Here is a 9,147-nt window from a genome sequence, read left to right as displayed (position 1 = left end):
ATTATTCTAAAATTCCTTTGTTACTATATATTGCAGAGGAGTTTGCATGAGAGTATGAAGATGAAGGCTGGGAAGATTTTCTTGCTTCTTCTTTGTTTGAATGTGATTACCATTGGAGTGGTAAAGAAGCTCCCTTTTGTGTTTTGTTCCTTACATCTTTGATTTTTTTTTTTTTTTTCAGAGGAGTTTGCATGAGAGTATGAAGATGAAGGCTGGGAAGATTTTCTTGCTTCTTCTTTGTTTGAATGTGATTACCATTGGAGTGGTAAAGAAGCTCCCTTTTGTGTTTTGTTCCTTACATCTTTGATTTTTTTTTTTTTTTAAACTACTTCATGTAAGATTGTAGGTAAATTAATATTATATTAACTAGTCGCTAACTCGTGCGATGCACGGGAAATTTATCGAGTATGATATATGATTTAATCTTGGTTTATTTTACTACAATTGCATATATTGAATTTATAAATAACACTATATAGATAAAACATATATTAAACAGTTATATGTTATGAAATGAAGAAAAAAAAATGTCTTGTATAGTTATTGTTATTAGGGTAAATTGCAAATTATACCCCTAAAGTTTGGGGGTGTTTGGATTTTACAAACTAAAGTTTCAGAATTTGGATTTTACCCCCTTAAGTTTGGAGTATTTAGATTTTATATCCTAATGTTTCAGAATTGAATTTTACCCCCTAAAGTTTGGAGATGTTGGGATTTTACACCTTCAAATTCTAAAACATTAGGGTTTAAAATCCAAACACCCCTAAAATATAGGGGGTAAAATCCAAATTTTGAAACACCAGGGTGTAAAATTCAATCACTCCCAAACTTTAGGAGTGTAATTTGCAATTTACCCCCTATATTGATTAACAAAATGCTATGGAACATAAATATATATATATATATATATATAATTGATTATAAACTAACAGAATTTGTTAACACACCTGAAATTGAATATGTTCCCCAATATAGAGCTCTTGATCTTTTTTAATTAATTTTTTTAAATTGATAAGTGCAACTCTTGAATCTTGATAAAATAAAATCTACAAATTAAGAATTTAACACATTAAAAAAGTTTTATATCCCTAAATTTATTGTCTAATGAGTGTCTACTATAGTAACCTGTTGCAATACTTGTCGATAAAACCACAAACCCCTTAATCCCACACTATCATTTGATTTGAGAAATTTGTTAAAATCCATAATTCATAACCCATAACTCATAGATTCCCAATTTAAATAAATAAACACAAACATTAAAAAAAAAAATCAAACATATCAAATTCTATACCCATTTAACAAAATCTGCTTCATATTGAATATTTTCTAATTATTTAACAAATAGACAATCTCTTTTATAATATCCAAAAAAAAAAAAAAAACCTTAGAATAAACATTGCTTGGAATTAAATTACGTTGGATTTCAAGCGGAGTATTATCAGAGTTAAGAGGGTTTTTTGCGCTTTATATAGAAGAGGTCACCGACTTTCAAATTGCTTCACAATTGCTTCTTATAGCTTCTACCATTGGTCTTCTTTGTCTCTAAAACTCCCCACACGCAGGTAACTTTCTCGACCTCTGTCTAACCCAATTAGAGCAAAATTAGGTCACCTTGATTTCACTTTTTAATTCAATGCTTAGCTATTTTGTTTTTTTGAAGCTTTGATTTATTTGTCTCTCTCTGCCAATCACCCTCTAAAAAATATTTCCTTATTATTTTGGTGTGGACTTAATTAATAAGACTCTATGTTTCATGCACTAAAATTGGTTGACAAAATACCTAATTTCAATATGTAAACAACTAAACTGTAAACCCAATATTACTGTCATATTAGGTGAAAGCTATGTTATTCTGTGGAGATCAAGTTCTTGGTCTCAGGTTCTTAAAAGCTTTCTTTGAATTGTCTATATAATTTTTTTTTTAATTTTTTATTTCGCTCTCTCTTTCTCTTTTTGGTGAAAATTTCTTATTAATCTAGTCATTTAATTTAGCTCTATATACAAAAATCTACTATAGTCATTTAGCCTCTGCTGTTATAGGCAATCAAAAGGAATAATCTTTGTGCCTTTGTGGTTATTGCTATCCACTAATAGGATTCATCATTCCAAATTTTAAGTTGGGNTTAATACTTTATCCCAAAAAAAAAAAATTAATGTTATTAGCTAGATTGTTATTAGTATTTATTTTTTATTTTTGTTTATGTTAAAGTTATTAAAAAAAAAAAAAACTTACGGGAAGTAGTATTTTTTTTTTTTTAAGAGATACACTTATTTTATGATAACAATGAATTAAAGATAAGAATGAATTAGAGTCCTAATTTTTTGGATTTGAGATATGAATGCATTAGAGTCCTGATTAATCTAATATTAATCTGCAGTTTTTATTTCATTTTTTAGAGATACACTTACTTTATAATAATAATGAATTAGCGATAAGAATGAGTTAGAGTCCTGATATATATATATATATATATAACCGAAACCTTTGGAACTCCCACAATTTTTTACGTCACCACTATTTTCTTTTTCTTTTTATTTTAGATTTTATATCTTATATATTTATTATTTCTCTTCAATGTGTACCCTCACAATTTTACAAGATTTTGTCTTTGGAAACCCTAAAACCCCACACGCAGGACCAAACTTTTATAGAGTCACTCTCGAAATCTTCAACACGTCCACTTTCTTTTTTTTTTTTGGGATAAAGTATTAAAAAAAAAACTAATATGAAATTAACCTAAACTTCTTGATTAGGTAACTTCAAGGAGCTTAGAGTATTTGATTTTTTACTTGGACTCCTTTTCTAGGTGGAGTATGTATATATATACACCGTTAGTTGATGTCATTTTTCAGTCTCCAACTTATTATACAGTTTTTTATTTAGGCTTCCATTTTTCTACCTACAATCATGTAGGTATGTATTTTTTACTCTAATTTTTTATTATAATCAATTAAATACATTTTATGTATTTGTTGTCTTTTGTTTAAGCTAATTTCCTTATTTTTTCCTTTTTTTGATGGAGTAATTTCCTTATGTTTGATCTAATTCATATGTTAATGGTTTGATCGAATTTAATTATTTTGTTGTCCAATATATATGTAAGTTGTCGTAGTAAATTCCAATCATAGACTATTAAATTTACATACAATTTTGCAATCTATATGGTACTTTGTTTTTTTAACTTTGTTTAATTTTCTTCTTGATTTTTTTTTTCTTCAGGTTTGTCAAAAAAGATTTCAAGCATCCTAAGAAAGGTTTGTAATCTAGATGTAGAACTTTACAATTTTTTTTTTTAATTAGAACAAAGGTTTTATTCCTCGAATAGTTCTATCTTTAAAAAGAGGCCAATTTTATGTTACTTTGTCTAAAGATTTTAATCATTAATATTATTGTTAACAATATTGCAAATCACTTATATTGTAGATTCATTAGATATAAAATTCATATGCGAATAGTTTGATACGTGTATATTATAGCACAATTGGTATGTTAGAAGATAATTTTATATTAAGGTGTTACATTTTATACTTGATGGTTGTTGTACCAATGCAATTTTTCCTTTCGTTATAATAATTACTTATTTGGTTATAATAATTATATATATTCTACAAATTTTAACATAAAACCATGCAATGCATGAACATTATATATATCATTTACTATATAATAAAAGTTTAGTTTAAAAGTCGTGGTTGTGCCACATGGCTTCACAAATTGTAGAAATTTTCTTAGATTTTTAAAAATATATATAATTTTTGTTGGTTTCACACTAATTGTTCATATCAACATTAATTAAAAAAAAAAAATCATAGTACACGTATACAACTACTAATATCAAACTTTAATTCTATTTTTTATTTTTTTTAAACACCTCATGGATAGCAAAATTATAATTGTTCTTATTGATTTTTATTTTTATTTTTATACATCTCTATCAATTTTTAGATAATACAAATACTTAGTTATTGTTATCTTTTATTTAAGTTACATATGATTCTTAATTAAATCGTGCATCGCATGGGCATAATACTAGTCATATCATATAAGTGGCTTCACTAAATTGCATAATTTTTTTTTTTAGATTTTTAGATTTTTCAATAAATTCATTCACTTAAGTTTTTAGATAATAATAATAAAAAAAAAAGGTTCTTGATCTTTATCAACTTCTTTGAATAAAGTAACAATAAGTGTTCTAATGAACTTCTTCTTCTTCTTTTTTATTTCATTTTTATTTTATAAAGTAACAATTTTACTAGCTTACATTAGTATTTTTTTTTTTTTTTCCACATGCTAATGCTATTAGAGGAAAGTATAAGGATATTATTATTTTTGTCTTTTCATTAATGGTTGAAAATAAGATTTGTGGTTTATTTCTTTAGGTATTGGAAATTCGGAATTGTATTTATCAATTTGGAAAAAAAAAATTACAAGCAAAAATTGAGTTAATGAGAGCATGTTTTCTTGGTTCTTTTTCCCAGGAAATTATTGTGTAGTTCTGGAGCTGACCTTGTACTTCGAGCCAATAAATATAAGACACCTCATTAAAAAATGCTCACGTCAACCTACCTACCAGCGCATCATAATAATTGATGCCTTTCAACATCTGTTACCGCGAAGCGAAATTCAAAATTTTGACGCATGCCACATGAAGCTCAGTTAAAAGGTTTGGGCCCACATCAATAAAATAAGTGATAATAGTAATATAGGGTTCTCAATATAAAGGCTTAAGAGCCATAAAGAATATTGACAACTGTAGGGTCAGTTTTCGTCGCCCAAGCCCAAGAGATATGGGTTGGAGGCCCAACGAACCCAGAACAATGAATTTGTAGAGAGTGGGTTAAAGGTTTAGGTGCTGACCGGCGTTTACGAAGTATGAACACCTTTCTCTTTTATTGAAAAAATACTTAGAACGATTTACAACTGGGGGATGCTCCTCGGCCATGGGCCGAGGAGGCTTCTTCTTCCCCCGCAAAAAAGACCTCCCATTTACATTTTGCTCACATTTCTTATATATCCCATCTTCTTCCTCCTGTTGATCATCTATTGGCCTTCCTCCTAACGGCCTATTCCATCAAAGGTCATATCCATGCTCAAGTGGTTCACCCTGATCGATGTCGCCCTGGCAAGGGTTACATCCTCATTAATGCGGCCAGAGGGGTTAGGTGAACGTATTCAATGCCGAGGTGACGGTTCGCCCAAAGCTTGCCCTTCTCCGCACCGAGGTCTCGGACGACCGGGATAGGGTCATCCTCGGACCCATCGTGCGTCCTCGGCATGGGCCATCTAGGCCTGGGTTGAAGTGGGCCTTGGCTACTCGATTTTCTGGCCCCACAATAGCCCCTCAAAATCTTGCTGCACTCATCCTCGAGCGGGGAGAAGGATTTTGACATCCTCGGCCTCACCCCCCCCCCGCCCCTCGTCAGTGCTGGGGCCCATTCACCTGCCAAGGGCACGTCGCTGATGCTTCGAAGCACGTAACGTGTCCATCATTAAATTCAGGCAGCTCTGTGCTCCCCACGTCCAATGAGGCGTTACCCATCTAACGGTGGAGATTCGTTTTGCATTTATGAGTTGGAAAACCCGCATGGCTCCTCGATTTGGGGTATAAATACCCGTACGAACCGCTTCTTCCTATTCCTCATTTGTAATCGAGAATATTCGTGCACCCCTCCCGAGTTCAGCCACACTCTTACTAGCACCTCCAGCACAAAAGCCTGTCTGATGAGCCCTTTCTCTTTCCTGTAAGTCGCTCTCTCTTTGGCCCCTCTTTCTCTTTACCCTTTTTCTACTTCGCCCGTTCTTTCTTAGTTCTTTTAGGCGTCTATTGGGATGGGTAGGTTTAAAAAATACGTCGATACTGATGAGGCGATGGAGAAATTCATCACCGACTATAAAATTCCTGGCAATGTGAATCTGAGACATTGTGAGGACGGGGAGTGGCAAATATACAAGCAGGAGGGCGAGGTGGTAATTCCCATAGTCGCCTTCCTTGAAGGGGGGATGACGATCCCTATGGGGCCGGTGATGAGGGATTACCTCATGCACTTTCGGTTGCCCCCACCCAGTGTGGGATAAATGTCTTTAGGATTATGGGCTGTGTGGACGCCCTGAATGAGAAGATGGGGCTGAGGTTGACCCACCATGACGTGAACTGGTGTTACAATCTTCAGCTTCTTAAGGGCAAGTCTTATTACCTGAAGACAAGAGACGACAGGGTGCGGCTCATTCAGTGCCTCCTCGAGTCCAGCAAGGGGTTCTATGAGGATTTCCTCATTGTGTCAGGGGAGTGGCACAATGGCCTTCACTGCCCAACAACAGAGGGAACACCAGGTGGGGCAGTGGGAGACAAATAGGGTTTCAAGCTCTCGTCTTTTTTCTTTACCCCCTTTCTTTTTTACTAACGTCGTGGTGCTTTCCGTTTGTAGACCCGCACGCCTTCCAGCGTCACTTCCATCTGATCAACCGGGAAGATTTACAAAAGGTGCTGAGGGCGCCGGTGTACATAAACGAGGACGACAACCAGGTTAGGGCCGCCCACATAATTTTGGGTTATACACCTACCCAGAAATCATTTCCGGTTCTGAAGCACGTCATCCTCGCCAACGATCCTCGGCTCCAGAGGATTACTGTGACCGAGGACGGATTTTCGTTCCCCGAGGAGCCCTCCGACCAGGAAGCTGTCACATTAGCCGTCCCTCCTCTTCCCAACTGTTTGCCGAGGCCGCCGAGGAAGCTCCAGAGGGGGAAGGGGAAGCGTTTGAAGTTTTTGCTCAGCTTGATCAGTCCGAGGGTCCTCCCGGGGACTTGGGTGATCCCAATCTGACCGAAGCAGACCTCCTTGCTTCAGAAGCCACTCTTCGGCCGTCAATGGGTTATAAGAGGAAGCCCACCACCAACTTGCTGGACCTGCTTGAGGGCCAGCTGGGGGAGTCCCAACAGAAAACTCCTACTCCTCCTTCGAAGGCCAAGTCGACTTCCGCTTGGCAGAAGCTCCCTCCTTCTCCTTCTCAGACGTGCTCGCCCTCTGGGCCGTGCCTGCTGGTCCTAAGAAGAAGAAGGATAAGGGTAAAAGGATCGTGGAGGATAGGACGGTGTCCTCACAGGAGGAGGACACTACTCTGCGGCCGTCCAAGCAGCTTAAGATAGGTGACCAGAGCCAGGAGGGGCGGGTCATCGAGACCACTTCCTCCAAGGTCCAGGCCTGGCTCCCAGCCTCGATGCTCTGTGGGGAGCCCTTGAGGGACAACGCCTCCCTCAGAGATTTCAACGAGGGCGAAGGGACACGCGTGGCAGACGCACTGGAGAGGAGCCTTCTGCTCCCGGCGGACATGGCCGAGCTTAACTCTTTGACGAGCGAGCAGGTCTTCCTCAACCTTAAGCGATATGTGGGGATGGTAAGGGCTACAACCTCAACTCTTCACCCACTCTTTTCCTCTTATTGGGCTCATAGCACGCTGGTTATTCTGGCAGGCTGTCAAAGCTATCTTTAGGTTAGAGGGGGCGGCAAATGACCAGAAGGAGGACCTCAAACGGGAGCGTGCTTGGCGCTACCAGGCCACCACGACCCTGAAGAATTCCGAGGCTGACCTCGCCAAAACCCGAGAGGCTTTGACAGCGGTGACCAGGGAGTGGGACAATGCTCTGTCCGGTCTTGAGGGCGCTCAGACTCAGGCCAATGAGCAGACGAGGCGCCTGGGCCAGGCAGAGGAGTAATTGTGGATCGCGAGGGATCTAATCACTGATCTGCAGGCTAAGGCAGCAAAGGCCGAGAAGTCCTAGAGGGGGGCCGAATGGGCCAGAGACCAGGCTCTGCGGGCTAAGGACGAGGCTGACCACGGCAGGGAGTTGGCCGAGCGTGCCAAGGAGGAGGCTGAGTCCGCAGCCTATGCTAATGGGATGGCTTCGGTAGAGGCCGCCTACAAGGCTCAAGTCCTAGGGGTGTGTAGGCGATATGTTCCCAGGTCTGGGCTGAGGCCCTCAAACAAGCTGGGGTGGAGGCCGCGTCCGAACTATGGAAGGCGGAGAATGTGTACTACCCCCCCCACTATCCGTGAGGCCGTCCCTGAGGACCCTACAGTCGGGGAGATTGTTGAAGAGGTGCGGGCAGCTGAACTGGGGGAGCATTCGGGTGAGGAGGCACCCCAAGAGATAGTGGAGATCCCTTCCGATAATCCAACCCCCACCACTGAGGAAGCAGCTGCTCTCGCCATACCCCCGCAGACCGTCCCCTTAGGCTAGGGCTCGGAGGGGTCAGGGGTTGCCACTGTCCAGCCTGAGTAAAAGAAGTAGACTCCCTGGCGTCTCGGCTCGTCCTCTTTCACATTGTCGTTTTACTTTGTTATACTTCCCCTCTATGTACTGTGGCTATTGCCATGCAATTTTTACGAACTCATTGTTGTAATGCAAATTTGATTTCCCTTTATCTGAATTGCTTATTTGTGCACACGCTGCCTGCTTTTTCCTTTTTTCCTTAGATCTGTATAACTTTAGCTTGAATTGTATGTCGAAAAGTTGCGCCGGTAACGATGATAAGGAGAGAGAACGTATGCATAGGCAGCTCTCTTGTGTCTCAAGGGCCAGGTGGGGCTTGATCCTTTCCTAACCTGGGATATTTTGTAGTTAGTCTCCCCGTAGGTCTAAGTCCGAGGACCACGCGATGCCCCTGTCTGTTCGGCATCCTAGTCTAATTTGAGCGGTTAGTTTCCCCATAGGCCTGAGTCCGAGGACCACGCAGTGCCTTGGTTTTGTCTAACACTTTCGTTTCTCTGTAGGTATCTAGTTTCCCCAGAGGTTTGAGTCCGAAGACCATACAATACCTTGGTTCTGTCTAGTACCCAGGTATAGAGAAGCGAGTAGTTTCCCCATTGGCCTGAGTCCGAGGACCATGCAATGCCTTGGTTCTGTCTAACACTTTCATTTCTCTGTAAGTATCTAGTTTCCCCAGAGGTTTGAGTTCGAAGACCATGCAATACCTTAGTTCTGTCTAGTACCCAGGTATAGAGGAGCGAGTAGTTTCCCCATAGGCCTGAGTCCGAGGACCATGCAGTGTCTTGGTTCTGTCTAACGCTTTCATTTCTCTGTAAGTATCTAGTTTCCCCATAGGTTTGAGTCCGAAGACCATGCAATACCTTGGTTCTGTCTAG

This window comes from Quercus suber, unplaced genomic scaffold (genome assembly GCF_002906115.3).
Source record: "Quercus suber isolate HL8 unplaced genomic scaffold, Cork oak 2.0 scaffold_78, whole genome shotgun sequence".
Lineage (NCBI taxonomy): Eukaryota > Viridiplantae > Streptophyta > Magnoliopsida > Fagales > Fagaceae > Quercus > Quercus suber.
The sequence above is the reverse complement of the archived record's forward strand: the minus strand, read 5'-3'. Positions refer to the sequence as shown.